The following is a 21840-nucleotide window of genomic DNA, read 5'->3' on the forward strand; positions in this document are numbered from 1 at the left end:
TGCTTTTCTTCCTAGAAAAAAATGATGTTTTCCCCCCTATTTTACCAGGATGTTAAAAGCACTTCCTTTTGAGGTTGAAATCGGTTGGGGCCGTTATGTAGTGTCATCAAAGGGATAGAAATAAAGCGTTGCAAATGAAGAAAGCGACAACTCGATCAGTTCTTCTGGCACCAATGAATGCCGACAGCTATGCAGCTAGTGAAATAAGACTGTCCTTTGCTCTTCTTTCCAGTTTTGAGGAGAGAAATTCCAGCTCGATAGAGAGAGAGTATGAAGATAACAGGCTCATAAATATAGCGAACATACAGTTTTTGGAGCCGATTGCAAGTTGGTGCAATATTTTTCCATTCCACCCTCCAGTGGAATATGACAGTAAATTCTCCAGCCTTGACACATACAGACCTATTTATCAGCCTATGTTCTGCTGCCCTTTTTGTAGGTGTCAATGTGGACAAATGTGAAGTGATGGCAACAGGTCGTGGAATGTGGTGTGTTGCTGTGAAATAGACATTGTAAAAGACAAGATGACAAGAGAGTAGCAATGAGATACATTGTATCACAGACTCATGAAAGGGTTTCAATCTGTGTGCTTAAATGTATGGGCGGCTACAACATATATATTATTATACATCGCTTCATGTTGCATTCATATTTCCTGCAGACATTACCGCTATAATGGCATACAAGCCAGCTAACAGGGGGGTTGGTGCTGGGGATGGCTCGGAGGGAAAAGAGTAAGAGTAATTTTCAAACACAGTTGTGCAGTAAAGATTAGGAACACTTTTCCATCTGATTTTAGTTTCTTACACTACACAGGTTTCAAATATCCCCAATTGTGGAGTTTGTGTGTTATGCATACAATAGTATTATTATGACAATCTAAATGTACCTCTTATGACTTGAAATGGCAGTTGTCCTTGTCCTGGCCTTGTGTACTTGACTACTTAATGGTGCTAGCATCCTCATCATGTACACTTGCATCCCCCTTTATGCCATCTATACTGAGTTCAATGTCTTTCTAATATAACATTGTTAACATATCCTGCATTAGGAATTAATAGTGAACAATTACACCAGGAACAAAGACTATTGGTATTTAGTTAGCATTGTCTTACCCATATGTTGGTCTACAGTCCACTTTGCGTGCGAACAATGTACCCCCCTTTCTTGTATTTGGGAACACATGGTCAAACTGTTCTTGCCACTGTTTGGTTACTGCCTGATCACGATTAGAGTTTCATTAAAGTGTAGTGAATGCCAACTCCACCCCTGCAAAATTGTATAATGGGATGGCAATAACATATATTCTTACAAAAATTACTTGGTATAATAGCAAAAGAAACCTTAATTTTCACACAATTAATACACACCTGCTATGCATCCCTGGATAAGAAAGGCAATTTGACTTTGGTGCAAAAGTGGTATAACCCACTGTGGTAGGCCTCTAAAGATGATGTCTGGTATTCTTGAGACAAACGTGTCCCCAAATCCTTGCATAGAGAGGTGTTGTTCAGCAAAGCATGGTTCATAGACCTTGCTGTGTAAAGGTCTATACTTGTATAGTTATGCGCATTGGATTAGCAGAAATCTCTCCTATGTCTCTTTGATGACAATCACATACGGCCCCAACCCAATTTCAACCTCAAACAGGAAACGTTCTGTTAGCTTATTGAAAAATAGCTGGAAAACAACTAATTTTTTTCTAGGCTAATGGTAGCAGAAAAAATCTGAAAAAATATGCTGAGCTATATATCACCAAAGGATTCTTTTTAAATTAAAAAAAAATATAGTGATTTTTCATGATACCCTCCCTTTAAATCACTATAATATTCATTAATGATGATATTATGTACATGTTTGGGCTAGCTATAAACAAGGTAAATGATCCTATGTTATCAGATCAATGCAATAATCCATTGATAATGACCATAAACATTATAATGATATGGGGTTGTACAGCAACACCTGCTGAGTTTTTGTGATGATGGTATTGAAAAGCAAAAACAAGCCTCTAAATAACCGCTCATTACCTGTTTTTCAAGATCATACTGTGCTCTATTACTTTTGTACTTTAGAACAACAATTAGTGTGTAGAAAGGAGTGGTTTGGTGTGTGTATCATATAGTTTGCATGTGGAGTAATACTTGAGAATGGGCAAGTACCCTACCACAAGTAGATCTGTCTTCTGACATTGAATAAGTTTTAGAAAACACACACATATTTGTCAGTATTTTCCCAATATGATTGTATGTGCATTACACACTACAAACTATTTCTATTACAAAGTAGTCTCACAATTCAATATAATTGTAACATACTACATCTCTCACTGTAGTGTATAATGATGACTAGTAGTCTGTAACAAGATTTAATACATAATCTGATATCACTGAAGAATATCAACTTAAGCTACAACAGAAAAGACGAGAGAAGTCTTCTGGAGGCATGGACAACTGGAACATACTGTCCCAATCTCCTCAACTCTCACAACCATTTCCTTGATCACATCATGTGTTAAAAGTAGAAGATTCAATATACAATCACTTGAGACTACTAGATTAGTTCACAATTAAGAGCTGATATACGACTTGTTATCTTATTATTGAGTTGTTACTGCTAGATTGTCACCTAGACATTGTATTAATATAAGTGTTTTTGTTTGAAGTCACATTTTTCCTGTCTTCATGGGACTATAAATGATAATGTGAAAGAAGTTAAAAAAAGTGAGTTCATGATACATGTATTATTTAAATTGTTGTTTTAAGTTAAGCATTAATTATGTTAAATGTAAATTTATTAGATGTGATAATTTGACATTTTGTGTTCACTGTATTGCTTAGTGAAAGTGTTTTTTTTCAGTATAATTATTGTGTCCCTTATCTGATGTTGTGGCAAAAATCAGAACCCTTTTAGTGAAGTTGTGTAACATAATCCTTATCTAAATGAATACATATAAGGTATTAGGAATTTTTTTTTGAATGCCCATAACAATAGGTGCCAATTATAATTTAAAGTAACATTCTTTTTAACAATTTGTTTTCACACAACTTCTATAAAGGAATAATATTTTTTAACGGACAAAATGGACTATTCATCAGAGCACGCTTCTTGTCATCAAATAAAGAGCCATAATGAAGTTGTTCTGGTGCTTAAAGATAAGATATCAAGCCCAAAGATATTTGCATCATGTCTGAACATGTCTAAGGTTGAAGCTGATATTGCTCACAAAGACAACCATCGTGTAAATTGAAGTTCTAATAGACATTCTAAAAATCATGGTATGAAAGTCATGTTGAAGATCCTTGGGTTGGGAATACATAGTTAAAGCATTAAAATGTGTAGGTAAAAATCATTTGGATAATGATGTTTATATATATGTTTGCCTAGACTAGTTTTCTCCTTCTTATTTTGTTTGTGATTTATTTGTTATAGGACACATGATAATAATTTTTGTTTTTTTTTGTATTATAGTTATTATAATATTGTTGGGATTCATACTATTTTGTATGACAAAACGTGTACGGTATCATTTGTATAAAGACAATTTTTTTGAAATGCACCAATCTGATTTCATTACACCGTTTAGCTAATTGTAAACTGTAATTTAAACACTTGCATGTGCTTGAGAAATTCACTTAAGATATAGTAATGCTCATTGTTTTTATGAATTTAATTTGCTTTTTTTTTAACTTTTGAATATCAACGTTCATCAAATAAAGACATTATTACATAACTATATAAACTAATACATATATTCATAACCAAATATTTAAGGAACACTAGCTGGGATAATTTGACCAAAACGTTTAAAAAAATTATGTTAGATTTTGAAGGTAAAGTTTAAAAGTTTATGTTCTCTTTGTGGGCCCTTGACCAAACAATGTCGGACTTGATCTTGAACCCATTCCAGTGATTAGAAAGAAATGTGTCAATGTTGTGGATATCAGTGATAATTGAATCTATAAAAATTGCAGACAAAAATAATGTTAATACAAAAATTAACATTAGCAGTAATTGTTTTGTTATGTATGTCATAATAAAATGTAGATATTATTTTACTAATATAATATATTCTTTCTTAGTGAATTAGGTCGTATTAAAACATTAGATACTAAACAATTATATTTACGAGAGATTTTGATATTGAAGGAAGTTCAAACATCCTAATATTGTGATGTAAGTGAAGTGTCTATTGTGAAGTGAATGGAATGTGATTCACTTACACTAATAGAATGACTATAAATAATGTCAACTCTCCCCTCTCTCTCTCTCTCATACAACTTGAGGAGATAATTCATCAAGATTCTAAGTTCTATCTTGTTTTTGAATTCATGAGTATGGATTTAAAGAAATATCTGACACTATTCCATCTGGACAGTATATTGGATCCAGTATTATTAAAGGTAATGGTCACAGTAATAATGGATACATGGTTTTATAAAATGGATACATGGATTGACAAATAGATACTGGATCAATAGATTAAATATATTAATGACCAAACATATAAATGAATGGATATATGAAAGTAACATACAGATGACCAATCTACAATGACCATACATTATAGTAGTTTATATTTATTGTAGAATGTTCTATTGTTAATAATATTATATTTACTTCATTATCTTCTATTATATTAATAGGTTATCAGATCCTCTAAGGTACAGTTTTCTGTCAATGTTGCTGTATTATTCATCGTGACTTAAAACCACAAAATCTGTTTAATTGATGCTAAAGGAGCTATTAAACTGGCTGATTTGGACTGGACGAGCCTTTGCTATACCAGTCAGTGCATATACCCCATTGAGGTATCAGTCTCTCTCTCTTGTACTGACCCATTTTGAAATTACACAGGTAGTAACACTGTGGTACAGGGCCCCTGAAGTCTTACTTGGTTCAGCACGATATTCTTGTCCCATTGATGTATGGAGTATAGCTTGTATATTTACTGAAATGTCTAATAAAAAACCCTCTGTTTCAAGGAGACTCTGAAATTGATCAACTCTTCCAATTTTCAGGTTTATCAAACAGGTTTTATAAACTGGTTTTAACTAGTTCCACTGTAGGATTTTGGGTACACTTAATGATACAACATGACCTAATGTAACTGAACTATCAAATTTTAAACCAAATTTCCCTAAATGGATTGGAAAGACAATAAAGAAGTTTGTCCTCGACTTGATGCAGCAGGTTGTGACCTGTTTAATGGTAAGTTATTGTTCAATGATCCTTTTTAATTCTAGTGTCTTTAATATCAGCAAATGTTGGTTTATAATCCTGGGAAGAGAATGTCAGCAAAGACTGCTATGCAACATCCTTATTTCAGTGATTTAGACAAGTCAGGTCTACCTGATACAGTACAGTCTTAAGAACATATTATAACATTAATATTTTATGTATCATTAACTGTATACTGTATTAAAACACACTAATACATCTGAATGGAATAATTATAATAAAATAAATAACTTGTAAGTCTAAGATAACTTGTATAGTCTATAAGATGTGGTACTTGTTTTAATAACTGAGAGCTCATTAATAAGGGTGTGTCTATATTGAAAAGAAAAAGATGGCTACATCTAGATCAGGTTTGACTACATTATTATAATAGTTATCTATTGTTATGTGTATGTGTGTCATGTTCTACAGATTATTATGTACCTACAAAGAGGTATGATCACTCCCACACATAGTGGGTGACTACCTTTACATGTGGGTGGTGATATATATGGTCTCCCTATGGTACATGATAATGAAGTCAAACGGAAGATGACCTCTGTTATTGAGGTATTTCATTTACCAACTGGTAGATGGGAACAACGGACCTACTAATGGAAAACCTCCATTTGGTGTCTATGGCTATGCCTCTATTGTTATCAGTAACAGGATCTACTATTTTTGGAGGCTATTGTAATCATGGCCAGTGTCGTCACAATAGTCTCAACTCATTAATAACAGATTCACTTACATGGAATGAACTGTTCCCAACTAATCCAAGTATGGGTCCAATGATGAAGTCACACTGTGGAATGATATCACTTGCATTCAATAAAGTGGATTATCTACTGGTAGTTGGTGGTATTGGTCCACGTCCTACCTCTCCACAATCTCGTGCTCAGTATAGTAATAAGTATAGTGTATGTTCGTACTAATGAACACCACTATTATCAGTTATCCAGTGGTAAGAAATCAATATATCATGTTATCAATACATTATATATCAGGTACAATTTTATAACTGTTTGTATTTCAGGTCAGTGGATAATACCGAAATACTGGAGAATGTCCACCGCCTTGTAGTCAGGTTCACTCTTACATCACTACCTAATAACAGAGCTCTGTTATTTGGTAGTCTTACTCCTAATGGTTATAGTAACACTGTGTATATTGCTCAGTGTACAAAGACTGCAGTGGTGAGTACAATATGTATTAAGTTAAAGTATTTAGTTACTGTATAATAGTGTGGAGTAATCAAGTTTAAAGTTTGATATTGTTAAATGAACTAAATTTATAGTATATAATGTCTTTATATATTATTATTAGGAACTGTTTTATTAATAAACAAGTGATTTATTGTTTGTTAATATTTCTTTAATCAACTTAGAGGTTATATTGATAACTGAAACATTCCTTTAGTCAACTATATAGTGATACCATATTTCATTGACTAAATGTCACTCTTGAATAGTAGCCTCCCTTTTTGTATATCAGTGAAATTGATGATGAGCTTGAATAAATGATACAATGACTGCTTAACAAAATTGTCTATTGATAATTTATAATTGATTATTAATATTAATATTATATATATAATGATAATATGTATAATATTATATTAATTAATATTAAGTTGTTCTGTTAAGTGAAAAACACAAAAAGATAATTTTTATTTTTTAAAAATGTTTATTCAGTCAGGAAATAACTGTAGTTTCATAAGTCCTTAAACAAATGAGTTCACAATGAGGTAATATTTGTTTAAAATTTTCTGTCAATGCTTGATCTATCATTTACTAACTGATACACAAAGTTTAAAGCTATTTGTTTATCAGGAATGTTCAGAATCACTTCTAACTCCAGAAACTTTAATAATTCACAATATATTTTAAATAGTGGCCTCAAATAGTAAATTTCCCTATTGTTGTTCAATATTAAAATAGATGTCCCAGGTCTTATTAAAGGAAATATTGTAACTAAATTAAAATCCACATAAACTATAAAATGAAGAATATTCTTAAACATTTCCCAGTATACAGTATTAATTACTGCTATGTTAATTGTATAATATGTTAACTTGAATATTATCTACCCAGCACTGGGAGAAGATAAGTGAACCACTTCACAAATCAGTGAATTGGCCTCAGAGTAGTGTGATCATGCTACCACTATTATCAGTGACCTACATGTGATGATGTGGGTGGGATTATGAATTCTTCAGTACTATTAGTATTGCTGACAGCTGGTTATTTAACATTGATACAAAGACATGGACAAAGGTTAGTTACTAGTTATCATGTGACCTAACACTAATACAAAGTGAATTAATTTCTATGATCTACAATATGAGGAGATATAATAAAGTGTGACTATTTGAACTTTGACCTCTGAAAAAAAACCCTCATCTATAGAAAATTTATAATTAATAATAGTTGTTGTTTTTATGACCTGGTTTTATACCTGTAGTCCTGACACTATAGTATGTTAACATTTATGATATTATAGTCTATTGATATATCTGATTTGTTTATAGTTATAATTCAGTTATTAAAGACTGTACATAAGTACTTATGTTCATGTTTTAAAGTATTGTAACATGTCAACTCTACCAGTTCATACAAAGTTATAGTCTGTTACTAGAGTACATGTATCCACTGATGTTACATATATAATGACTAGTTTTGTAGTAATATCATAACATCATTATTATAATGTCATATAGTACACTATATTCCATCTTATAGCTCAATATACCAGATTCAGTGACTAATAGATGTGAGCCACTCCCTCTCATTATGGAAAATGTCACCTACCACTGTATGGGTAATACAATTTGGAGGATACTATGATGGTAAACTCAATGATACTACAGTGATAGAACTTAGTAAGTACTGTCTATTGATGATAGTATTTGTTATATAGTACACACACACATTATCATATTATCACAGTATGATATAGGAGTATTGACACATTAACTGTTTATATTACAAACTAGTCTCATAACTCAATACTATTGTAACATACTATATCTCTCACTGTAGTATGTAATGATGACCAGTGGACTGTAGGAGATGTAATAACTAACCTGACATCTACTGAAGAATATCAACTTAAGCTACAGCAGAAGAGACATGGACAACCTCAACTTACTGTCCAATCTCCTACACGTCTTCAACCTTCATCTTCATTCGTCACGTCAAGAATTACAAGAGAAAGATAGAAAAATTCAACGTTTAACACACACACTTGAAGTTACCAACAAAGAGCTACAAGATACCAAACAACAGCAGATAGATATGACAAGAGCTCTTCAAGAGGACCTTCAAACAAAAGAAAGACAACTACATCAACTATGTCAAGAACTTCAAAAACAACAAAACAAGCTATACTTCAACAACAGTTACAAGATAGTCAAGAGAGAGAAAGAGTACTACGTCAAGAGTGTGATAATGATTTCGTCAACAACATGATAATTTGAACAGGACTCGTCAACAACCTCTGCAACTACTGCTCTTCAACAAACACAACAAGCTAATGCTACTCTCAACAACAAGTTCAAAAGTTACAAAACAGTCTCACTGGGTAGTGAGGAAGGAGGAGATTGAGATGACTGACGAATTCTTGGGAAAGGAGGTTGGGGGAGAAGTCAAGGTGGCCAAATTTCGGGGCCTTAGAGTAGCTGCCAAATGTCTTTATGAAGTTATCCTGTCACCATATAACATATCAGTTTTTACAAGAGAAATGGAGATTGCTGCTCGAGTACGTCATCCTAATCTCCTTCAGTTCATAGGAGCCACTCGAGTGGGTACTCCTATCATCTTCTCAGAACTAATGCCAACTAGTCTTCGCAAAGAGCTAGAAACTGCTCCTCTACCCTATCATGCTGTTTTAGCTATCAGTCAAGATATAGCCTGTGGTCTCAACTATCTCCACCTCTTTAAACCAGACCCTATACTACATAGAGATGTCAGCACTGCTAATGTCCTTCTGCAGTTAATTGTTGCAGTTGGAGAGCCAAGGTATCAGACTATGGTTCAGCTAATCTTCAACCAATGATTGGTTGTACAGTCAATCCAGGTAATCCAGTTTATTCTGCTCCAGAAGCTGGTGTACCAAGAGACCATTCTCCTGCAATGGATGTTTACAGTTATGGTGTTGTCTTGATTGAAATGATGATCTGTCGTATTCCTGAGGTAGCTCAGAGACAACTTCATATTAACAGTATTAGACGACCAATGTTTAAAGCTCTTATTGAACGATGTTTTGAAAGAGAATCGTAGAGAACGTCCGACAATGTCAGAGATCCTACATACTTCAAATGAAACCATTTAATAGTATACTAGTGTGTGTTATAATTTTAGTAGTAAGGTTATTATAATAGTTAGTTTAGTTATTGTACTATGTGTGATTATTATAATAATATTACCATATATGGAAATTTTGCAGAGAAGTGAATGTATGAATTATAACTGACATTTCTGCCCTTTCACTTAGAGAAGGCAATGCTAGACTATATATATATAGAGAGAGTGTTCATAGAGAAAGTTTTATCTCAAATGTTGACTGACATACAGTTATATTAACAATATAAATATAATGTTATTTATATAGTATATGCTGGACTTCTTAATGTACAGATGTCTATATTAGGATGATAGTGAGCTGGTCCTGGAGTAGATTCTGTTAAATAGAACATTAATATTATAGTTGTTAAAGATAATGCTGACTTGATCTTTTGTTGTGAGATGGTAAATGTGATATAGTGTAAGAAGGATAAGATGTCAGTGTAATATTAGTGGCCTCTAGTGTGTTATAACTGTTAGGAGCTGGTTGAATAGTTGAGCCTATTAGAAGATATAAGATCATACTTAAATGGAACATCTCTATAATGGACACTATGGAAGTCTAGTGTGACAGTCTGAACCTTAAGCCACATACTTAATGTTTAAGGTTTAGTGATAGGATCAGTATTAAAATATGGTGATCTCAGACTGTCACACTGTACTTCTTTAGGACAATGTCATTAGTAGAGGTGTGTCCTCAATATAAAGGTCATTAAAGTATTATTAGTATGGGCCTAGAACAAGTGTCCTGAACTTCAGACTTATAATTTATTCCAATTTTTATTACCAAGAGGTAGAGTTGTTTTAATTCTCATAGAATAAGATGGTGCTGTCCTTGTAGTTAAAGATTGACGTCCAATTATATTAGGTATATTATAGGAACATGGAGTAGTATCTAAAATTAAATAGATTTAATAAAATTATAAACAAAATTATATAAAAATTACTTGTTCCCTGTCCTGATTAGTTTGATAAATCCATAAATTTGTGGTCGTAATTGGAGGGGGTTTACCTGTTACCATGACAACATTATCAATTTAAACATAGTAATAAAGGACATACTGTTAATATGATGGGTTGATATCCAACATAATGGACCTTTACTACTTAAAGAAGATGGTCGGACATCATAGGTACAGGGAGAAGGTGTTGCTATTTGTTCCAGAGAAAGAGGTGGCCGTGAGACCAAACATTGTCTTAAACCTGAAATTATAATCCTCTCAAGACTTTTCACTATATTACTTACCAATACAATGAGATGTCTTTGGTTTTTCAATAGTATAAAAAGTGGAGGAGTTGAGGTTACTATAGAGAATATTATTAACAATGATCTAATTAATTGAATCTATTAATTTTACTGCTAATAAATAAAAGCGCGAATTGTTGTTATTTAAAGATTGCTAGCGGACAAATAGTCAAATCTGATTGGTCGAGGGCTTGAAGTATATAAAGAACTGCGCTGGAATTTTTATCATTTCTTGTCCAAGTTAGTTTGTAATAAAGATGTTGTCCTTGTTGTTGTGAAACTAACTATGGTCTACACTACAATGACTACCTCATCTCTACAGAAACCTTCTCTCTCACTTACCGAGTCAGTTTTAAGACAATCCTTTGAGGTCTCTTAGCTGGTCGTCCATTAGGAGTCAGTGAACACAATCTATCTCTAAAGAACTGATGTTCTTCCATTTCAGCCCCACCTAACTAAGACCACACCCCTAGATATTTTTAACTCTTTATGTACTGTGTGGTGTGGTAGCCTACTCCTGGCTATTGTGAACTGGTAAGTACATTGTTTATACAATACTATAATTGGTAATATATTTAATAAAATATTAATAAATTGTATCTAATAATGAACTATATACAAATCTATTCTATAAATTTAAATATTCTTTCTAGTTTATAAAAGTTCCAGTTGTAGTCATTACTCATGGACAAGACCACCTCACCTCTGTCTGTGACATATCTCTCACCTCCAGTAGGTTCTGTTACTAGAGGTGTTGTCCCAAGACAGTCTAGTCCACGAACTACTAGTTCATTGGTGAGTGATGATGTCATTGTCATGTGACCTTATTCTCTCCTCCTGTATAGTTGCTACCTACCTCTAACACAGTACAGGATAAGATGACAAGTTTGAGAGAAGAGAACACAAAGTTAGTATAAACAAGGACAGCGTCTTGTCTCTGAAGTAGAAAGCACTTCACATCAACTAGAATTAGCTAATGCTAAGGTATTTAATTAACTCTTAATCATAGGGGTTAGTGTTATTATCCTTGTCATTAGATTCACAGTTTAGAGGGTCGACTTAAGAAGTATTACATCAGTCAGCAGAAATTCAAAGAAGAAGCACCAGTACTTACCTGAGCAGGCCAAGTCTTAGAGAAGAAACTATTTAAAAAGAGCAGTCATGTCTATAGATGATTATACAAAGATTGAAAAGATTGGAGAAAGGACTTATGGCATCGTTTACAAGGTAAATCTTCTTTCACGCTATATTTCTACCTTGTTTTAAAGGCTAGACGTAAAGCTACTGGTAAGTTTGTGGCCTTGAAGAAAATACGGCTTGAGAGTGAGGAAGAAGGTGTACCTCTCTCCCTCTTTCTCTTTCTCCTCTCTCTCTCTCTCTCTCTCTCTCTCTCTCTCTCTCTCTCTACATGCAAACTGGATGAGATAATTCATCAAGATTCTAAGGTCTATCTTGTTTTTGAATTCATTAGTTAAAGAATACATACTATTCCATCTGGACAGTATATTGATCCAGTATTAGTATAATGGGTAAGATCACAGTAATAATGGATACATAGTTTGATAGATGAGGATACATAGATTTGACAAATGAACATGGAATGATAAATGGTTTAATGGACAAACATATAAATGAATGGATGTATTGTATGGATAAATGGATGAACTATGACCAATCACCATCTACAATGACCATAACCCTTATAGTAGTTATATAGATGTATGGAGTATAGCTTGTATATTTGCTGAAATGTCTAATAAAAAACCTCTATTTCAAGGAGACTCTGAAATTGATCAACTCTTCCTTTTCAGGTTTATCAAACAGGTTTTTATAAACTGGTTTAACTAGTTCCACTGTAGGATTTTGGGTACACCTAATGATACAACATGGCCTAATGTAACTAAAATACCAAAGTTTAAACCAAATTTCCCTAAATGGATTGGAAAGACAATAAAAGAATTTGTCCTCGACTTGATGCAGCAGGTTGTGACCTGTTAATGGTAAGTTATTGTTCAATGATCCTTTTTAATTCTAGTGTCTTTAATATCAGCAAATGTTGGTTTATAATCCTGGAAGAGAATGTCAGCAAAGACTGCTATTACAACATCCTTATTTCAGTGATTTAGACAAGTCAGGTCTACCTGATACAGTACAGTCTTAAGAACATATTATAACATTAATATTTTATGTATCATTAACTGTATACTGTATTAACACACACTAATACATCTGAATGGAATAAATTATAATAAATAAAATAACTTGTATAGTCTAAGATTACTTGTTTTATGATGGAACTTGTAAGTAGAGAGTTGTCCTCAATTAAATAACTGAGAACTCATTATTAAGGGCGTGTCTATTTTGAAAGAAAGCTGGCTACGTCTAGATCAGGTTTGACTACATTATTATAATAGTTATCTATTGTTATGTGTGTGTGTGTGTCATGTTCTACAGATTATTATGTACCTACAAAGAGGTATGGTCACTCCACACATATAGTGGTGACTACCTCTACATGTGGGGTGGTAATATAGATGGTCTCCCTAGAGTACATGATAATGAAGTCAAACGGAAGATGACCTCTGTTATTGAGGTATTTCACTTACCAACTGGTAAATGGGAACAACGACCTACTAATGGAAAACCTCCACTGGGTGTCTGGGGCTATGCCTCTACTGTTATCAGTAACAGGATCTACTATTTTGGAGGACGTTGTAATCATGACCAGTGTCGTCACAATAGTGTCAACTCATTAATAACAGATTCACTTACATGGAATGAACTGTTCCCAACTAATCCAAGTATGGGTCCAATGATGAAGTCACACTGTGGGATGATATCACTTACATTCAATGAAGTGGATTATCTACTGGTAGTTGGTGGTATTGGTCCACGTCCTACCTCTCCACAATCTGGTGCTCAGTATAGTGATGCTTATGGTAATAATGTTTATACTAATGAACACCACTATTATCAGTTATCCAGTGGTAAGAAGATCAATATATCATGTTATTAATACATTATATATCAAGTACAATTTTATAACTGTTTGTATTTCAGGTCAGTGGATAATACCAGAAATTACTGGAGAATGTCCACCTCCTTGTTGTAGCTTCACTCTTACATCACTACCTAATAACAGAGCTCTGTTATTTGGTGGTATACTCCTAATGGTTATAATAACACTGTGTATATTGCTCAGTGTACAAAGATTGCAGTGGTGAGTACAATATGTATTAAGTTAAAGTATTTAGTTACTGTATAATATTGTGGAGTAATCAAGTTTAAAGTTTGATATTATTAAATGAACTAAATTTATAGTATATAATGTCTTTATATTATTATTAGGAACTGTTTTATTAATAAACAAGTGATTTATTGTTTGTTAATATTTCTTTAATCAACTTAGAGGTTATATTGATAACTGAAACATTCCTTTAGTCAACTATATAGTGATACCATATTTCATTGACTAAATGTCACTCTTGAATAGTAGCCTCCCTTTTTGTATATCAGTGAAATTGATGATGAGCTTGAATAAATGATACAATGACTGCTTAACAAAATTGTCTATTGATAATTTATAATTGATTATTAATATTAATATTATATATATAATAATAATATGTATAATATTTATATTAATAATATTAAGTTGTTCTGTTAAGTGAAAAACACAAAAAAAGATAATTTTTTATTTTTTAAAAATGTTTATTCAGTCAGGAAATAACTGTAGTTTCATAAAGTCCTTAAACAAATGAGTTCACAATGAGGTAATATTTGTTTTAAAATTTCTGTCAATGCTTGATCTATCATTTACTAACTGATACACAAAGTTTAAAGCTATTGTTTATCAGGAATGTTCAGAATCACTTCTAACTCTAGAAACTTTAATAATTCACAATTATATTTTAAATAGTGACCTCAAATAGTAAATTTCCTATTGTTGTTCAATATTAAAATAGATGTCCCAGGTCTTATTAAAGGAAATATTGTAACTAAATTAAAATCCACATAAACTATAAAATGAAGAATATTCTTAAACATTTCCCAGTATACAGTATTAATTACTGCTATGTTAATTGTATAATATGTTAACTTGAATATTATCTACCCAGCACTGGGAGAAGATAAGTAAACCACTTCACAAATCAGTGAATTGGCCTCAGAGTAGATCGTGTCATGCTACCACTATTATCAGTGACCTACATGTGATGATGGTGGGGTGATTTTAGAACATGCTGACAGCTGGTTATTTAACATTGATACAAAGACATGGACAAAGGTTAGTTACTAGTTATCATGTGACCTAACACTAACACAAAGTGAGTTAATGTCTATGATCTACAATATGAGGAGATATAATAAAGTGTGACTATTTGAACTTTGACCTCTGAAAATACCCCTCATCTATAGAAAATTTATAATTAATAATAGTTATTGTTTTTATGACCTGTTTTATACCTGTAGTCCTGACACTATAGTATGTTAACATTTATGATAGTATAGTCTATTGATATATCTGATTTGTTTATAGTTATAATTCAGTTATTAAAGACTGTACATAAGTACTTATGTTCATGTTTTAAAGTATTGTAACATGTCAACTCTACCAGTTCATACAAAGTTATAGTCTGTTACTAGAGTACATGTATCCACTGATGTTACATGTATAATGACTAGTTTTGTAGTAATATCATAACATCATTATTATAATGTCATATAGTACACTATATTCCATCTTATAGCTCAATATACCAGAGTCAGTGACTAAGAGATGGAACCACTCCCTCTCATTATGGAATGTGTCACCTACCACTGTATGGGTAGTACAATTTGGAGGATTCTATAATGTAAACTCAATGATACTACAGTGATAGAACTTAGTAAGTACTGTCTATTGATGATAGTATTTGTTATATAGTACACACACACATTATCAGTATTATCACAGTATGATATAGGAGTATTGACACATTAACTGTTTATATTACAAACTAGTCTCATAACTCAATACTATTGTAACATACTATATCTCTCACTGTAGTATGTAATGATGACCAGTGGACTGTAGGAGATGTAATAACTAACCTGACATCTACTGAAGAATATCAACTTAAGCTACAACAGAAGAGACATGGACAACCTCAACTTACTGTCCAATCTCCTACACATCTTCAACCTTCATCTTCATCACGTCAAGAATTACAAGAGAAAGATAGAGAAATTCAACTTTTAAAACACGACAACTTGAAGTTACCAACAAAGAGCTACAAGATACCAAACAACAGCAGATAGATATGACAAGAGCTCTTCAAGAGGACCTTGAAACAAAAGAAAGACAACTACATCAACTACATCAAGAACTTCAAGAGAAACAACAAACTCAAGCTGAACTTCAACAACAGCTAACAAGATAGTAAGAGAGAGAAAGAGCACTACGTCAAGATAGTCGAGAGAGAGAAAGAGACTACGTCAAGAGTGTGACAATATTGAACAAGATCTTCGTCAACAACTCCAAGAGTCAACCACTGCTCTTCAACAAGACAAAATACTATAGCCACTCTTCAACAACAAGTTCAACAGTTACAACAACAGTCTCACTGGGGTAGTGAGGAAGGAGGAGATTGAGATGCTGAAGGAGATTCTTGGAAAAGGAGGTTGGGGAGAAGTCAAGGTGGCTAAATTTCGGGGCCTTAGAGTAGCTGCCAAATGTCTTCATGAAGTTATCCTGTCACCATATAACATATCAGTTTTTACACGAGAAATGGAGATTGCTGCTCGAGTACGTCATCCTAATCTCCTTCAGTTCATAGGAGCCACTAAAGTGGGTACTCCTATCATCCTCTCAGAACTAATGCCAACTAGTCTTCGCAAAGAGCTAGAAGCTGGTCCTCTACCCTATCCTGCTGTTCTGACTATCAGTCAAGATATAGCCTGTGGGTCTCAACTATCTCCACCTCTTTAAACCAGACCCTATACTACATAGAGATGTCAGCACTGCTAATGTCCTTCTTACACATGGTCAATGCAGTGGGGGAGAGCCAAGGTATCAGACTATGGTTCAGCTAATCTTCAACCAATGATTGGTCGTACAGTCAATCCAGGTAATCCAGTTTATTCTGCTCCAGAAGCTGGTGTACCAAAAGACCATTCTCCTGCAATGGACGTGTTTACAGTTTATGGTGTTGTCTTGATTGAAATGATGAATCTGTCGTATTCCTGAGGTAGCTCAGAGACAACTTCATATTAACAGTATTAGACGACCAATGTTTAAAGCTCTTGTTGAACGATGTTTGAAAGAGAACGTAGAGAACGTCCGACAATGTCAGAGATCATAACAGACTTCAATGAACCATTTAATATTATACTAGTGTGTGTATAATTTTAGTAGTAAGGTTATTATAATAGTTAGTTTAGTGATAGGATCAGTATTAAAAATATGGTGATCTCAGACTGTCACACTGTACTTCTTTAGAACAATGTCATTAGTAGAGGTGTGTCCTCAATATAAAGGTCATTAAAGAATTATTAGTATGGCCTAGAACAAGTGTCCTGAACTTCAGACTTATAATTTATTCCAATTTTTATTACCAAGAGTTAGAGTTGTTTTAATCTCATAGAATAAGATGGTCTGTCCTTGTAGTAAAGATTGACGTCCAATTATATGAGGTATATTATAGGAACATGGAGTAGTTAGTTCTAAAATAAATAGATTTAATAAAATTATAACTAAATATATAAAAATTACTTGTATCCTGTCCTGATTAGTTTGATAAATCCATAAATTTGTGGTCGTAATTGGAGGGGTTTTACCTGTTACCATAACAACATTATCAATTTAAAACATAGTAATAAAGGACATACTGTTAATATGATGGGATTTGATATATCCAACATAATGGACTTCTACTACTTAAAGAAGATGGTCGTACATGCATAGGTACAGGGAAAGGTGTCGCTATTTGTTCCAGAGAAGAGGTGCACTTCCGTGAACCTGTCCAAAAAATTGGTTCCCCCTAATTTGTTCCCCCCGTCCTAATATTTTGGCAATATTTGATCCCCCTGGAACTTATATTTCAGTGGCATGTTGAAATATATGGGACCCTCTCTGAAATAATAAATCCCCCCTAGGTCCTTCTTTTTATAAATATATTGCCCCCCCTGGAACTAATATTCAACAAAACTAAAACATAAAGACCACTATGAATAATTAATATTCTCTATGTTGCAATGTGTTGAACTATACTAAATACACTTGTTACAGACCACTTGTAGATGAGTCTAAAATTTCAGTGGGTATGTCACACATACACCTACATGGAAACCACTCTCCACATAGGTAGAGCACGTGCACCATTGTACATCGGGAGATTCAGGCATTCTACAGGAACAGTAGATGTACAGAACATATTAATGCTTAACTACATTTCTCTCTCCTTCTTCGCTGAATATCTTGGTTTTAAGAAATCTGAGAGGACACTGTGTTTCTAGACAGTGGTATAAAATGGAACAACCGTGTCAAAACCTTGCATAAGCATGTTTTTGTCAGCAAAGCCGTTTCATACCTTGCTGTGTAAAGGTCTAACGTTGTATCGGATGCGATGGTCGCAAAATCTCTCCCTTTTGACACATCACATAACGCCCACACCCATTTCACTCACAGGAACTTCTGTAGCTTATTGCAAAATAGCTGGAAACAACTAATTTTTTCTAGCTAATTGTAGCCATACCAGATCTGAAAAAAATCTGCTTAGGCGTATATACAGCAAGGATTCTTTTTAAATTAAAAAAAAATTATAGTTATTTTTCATGATACCCTCCCTTACATCCCTATAATTTCATTAATGGATATTATGTCATGTTTGGCGAGCTTAAACAGGTAAATCTCCATGTTATCCATACAATGCATAATCCATTGAAATGACCATAACCTATTCTATGGTTTAACAGCACACTGCTGAGTTTTGTGATGATGGTATTGAAAATCAAAACACCTCTAAAATAACCGCTCATTCTTGTTTTCAAGACAGACTGTCTCTATTTACTTTTGTCTTTAGAACAACAATTAGTTGTAGAAAGGAGTGGTTTGGTGTGCTCTATTTTCTTTGGAGTACTCAACTGGTATGGGTCAAGTACCCACCACAATTACGATCTGTCCTTCTACATTAATCAGTTTTAGAAACCACACAATTTGTCATTTGTTCCCATATTCATTATTTCTTAACACACTACCTATTTCTATTACAAAGTAGTCTCACAATTCAATATAATTTTACACCATACTAGCATCTCTCACTGAGTGTATAATTATGACTAGTAGTCTGTACAAGATTTAATAAATAATTGATAATCCTGAAAATATCAACTTAAGCTACAACAGAACAGCGGAGAATCTTCTGGAGGCCATGGACAACTGGAACACATACTTCCAAGCTCCTCAACTCTCAAACCGTTCCTGATCACATCATGTGTTAAAGAGAAATTCAATTCCCAATACTGGAGACTACTAGATTTAGTTCACAATTAAGAGCTGATATACTGACTTGTTTATCTTATTAATGGAGTTGTTCTCTAGAAATTGTCACCAGACTTGTATTAATATAAGTGTTTTTGTTGTAAGTCACATTTCCTGCTTCCAGGACTATAAATGATAATGTGAAAGAAGTAAAAAAAGTGAGTTCATGATACATGTATTATTTACAATTGTTTGTTTAAGTTAAGCATATAATTCTGTTAACTTTAAATTTATTTAGATTTGATAATTTTGGGACATTTTTGTTCACTGTATTGCTTAGTGCAAGTGTTTTTCAGTATAATTAATTGTCCCCCATTCTCTGATGTTGTGCAAAACTCAGACCCTTTTAGTGATAGTTGTGTAACATACTCCTTTTAATTATTTCAATATTATTTAAGTTATTGACCAACTAAAATTGGTTTTATTAAATGTTCAATAACTTCACTACTTTGGGAAGACCATTTCCCAACTAATTATAAAAAAATAAAAAATATTAATCAGGTTTTATAAATGGTTTAACTAGTTCCACTGGAGGATTTTGGATATGAAAGCGCTCTTCCAAGAGGACCTTCAAACAAAAAGAAAGAACAACGACATCAACTACATCAAGAAGTTCAAGAGAAAAAAAAAAAACAACAAACCGTGGATCAACCAACTTATTCCAATCTCCTACACATTCTTCACCCTTCATCTTCACCACGTCAAGATTACTAAGAAAGAGACGAAAATTCTACGTTTAAACACGACCACTTGAAGTTACCACAAAGAGCTACAAGATACCAACACAACACAGATAGATATTACCAAGAGCTCTTCAAGAGGACCTTGAAACAAAGAAAGACACTACCTCAACTATACTACTCAAGAACTTCAAGAGGAACAACAAAACTCAAGCTACACCTTCACATGAACAAAGATTACTTCAACCACCAGATTCAATATGGTCGTAAGATAGAAATAGTAACTACGTAAGACGTTGTTACAATATTGAACAAGATCTTTCGTCACGAACTCCAAGAGTCCACCACTAAGCTCCTTCAACAAAGACAAAATACCTATCGCCACTCTGTCAACCAACAATTCCAACAGTTAGAACAACAGTCTCCTGGGTAGTGAGGAATGAGGAGATTGAGATAACTAGGATAATCCTTGGCAAAAGAGGTTTGGGAGCAGTCAAGTTGGCTAATTTTCGGGCCATAGAGTAGCTCTGCCAAATGTCTTCATGAAGTTATCCTGTCACGCATATAACATATCGATTTTTACACGGAAATGGAGATTGCTGCTCGAGTACGTTCATCCTAATCTCACTTCAGTTCCATAGAGATCTACAAGTGGTACTCTCCCTATCAATCCTTTCAGAACTAATGCCAACTAGTCTTTTCGCAAAGAGCTAGAAACGGGTCCTCTCCCTATCCTGTTGTTCTGACTATCAGTCAAGATAATAGCCTGTGGTCATCAACTATCTCCACTCTTTAACCAGACCCTATCACTACATAAGGAGATGTCCAGCACTGCTAATGTCCGTCTACACATTGGTCAAATGCAGTTGGAAGAGCAAGGTATCAGACTAGGGTTCAGCTAATCTTCAACCAATGATTGGTCGTACAGTCCAATCCAGTAATCATTTTTAGTCTGCTCCAGAAGCTGTGTGTACCAACGACCATCATCCTTCCATGGACGTTTACAGTTATGGTGTTGTCTTATTGAATGATGATCTGTCGTATTCCTAGGTAGCTCAGAGACACTTTCATATTAACAGTATTTCGACGACCAATGTTTAAAGCTCTTTTGGAACATGTTTGGAAAGAGAACCGTAGCGAACGTCCGACAGGTCAGAGATCATAACAACTTCAATGAAACGTCATTTATCTTATACTATGTTTGGTTATAATTTTAGTAGTAAGGTATTTATAATAGTTAGTTTAGTGATAGGTATCAGTCATTAAAATATGGTGAGTCTCAGACTGTCACACTGTACTTTCTTTTAGAACCATGTCATAGTAGAGGTGTGTCCTCAATATAAAGGTCATTAAAGAATTATTTAGTAGGCCTAGAACAAGTTGCTGAACTTCAGACTTATAAATTTATTTCCAATTTTTATTACAAGAGGTAGAGTTGTTTTAATTCTCATAGAAATAAGATTGGTGCTGTTCCCTGTAGTTAAAGATTGACGTCCAAATTATAGAGGTAGATTATAGGAACATGGAGTATTATTTCTAAAATTAAATTAATTTAATAAAATTTGATACTAAATTATATAAAATTACTTGTATCCCTGTCCTGATTAGTTGTTGAATAAATCCATAATTTGTGGTCGTAATTGGAGGGTTTTACCCATGTTACCATAACAACATTAAATCCATTTAAAACATAGTAATAAAGGACATACTGTTAATATTATGTGTTGATATCCACCATAAATGGCCTTCTACTACTTAAAGAAGATGGTGGACCTCATAGGTACCAGGGAGAAGTGTCGCTATTTGTTCCAGATAAAAGAGGTTGCCGTGGAG

At 33.5% G+C, this 21840-nt stretch overlaps 1 pseudogene; it reads left to right on the forward strand.

The window, feature by feature from the left end:
* The first annotated feature begins 4232 nt into the window (after positions 1 to 4232).
* LOC121392603 lies at positions 4233 to 12807 on the forward strand (annotated as a pseudogene).
* Positions 12808 to 21840: the final 9033 nt, after the last annotated feature.

The sequence above is a fragment of the Gigantopelta aegis genome, unplaced genomic scaffold, assembly GCF_016097555.1.
Source record: "Gigantopelta aegis isolate Gae_Host unplaced genomic scaffold, Gae_host_genome ctg4165_pilon_pilon, whole genome shotgun sequence".
Lineage (NCBI taxonomy): Eukaryota > Metazoa > Mollusca > Gastropoda > Neomphalida > Peltospiridae > Gigantopelta > Gigantopelta aegis.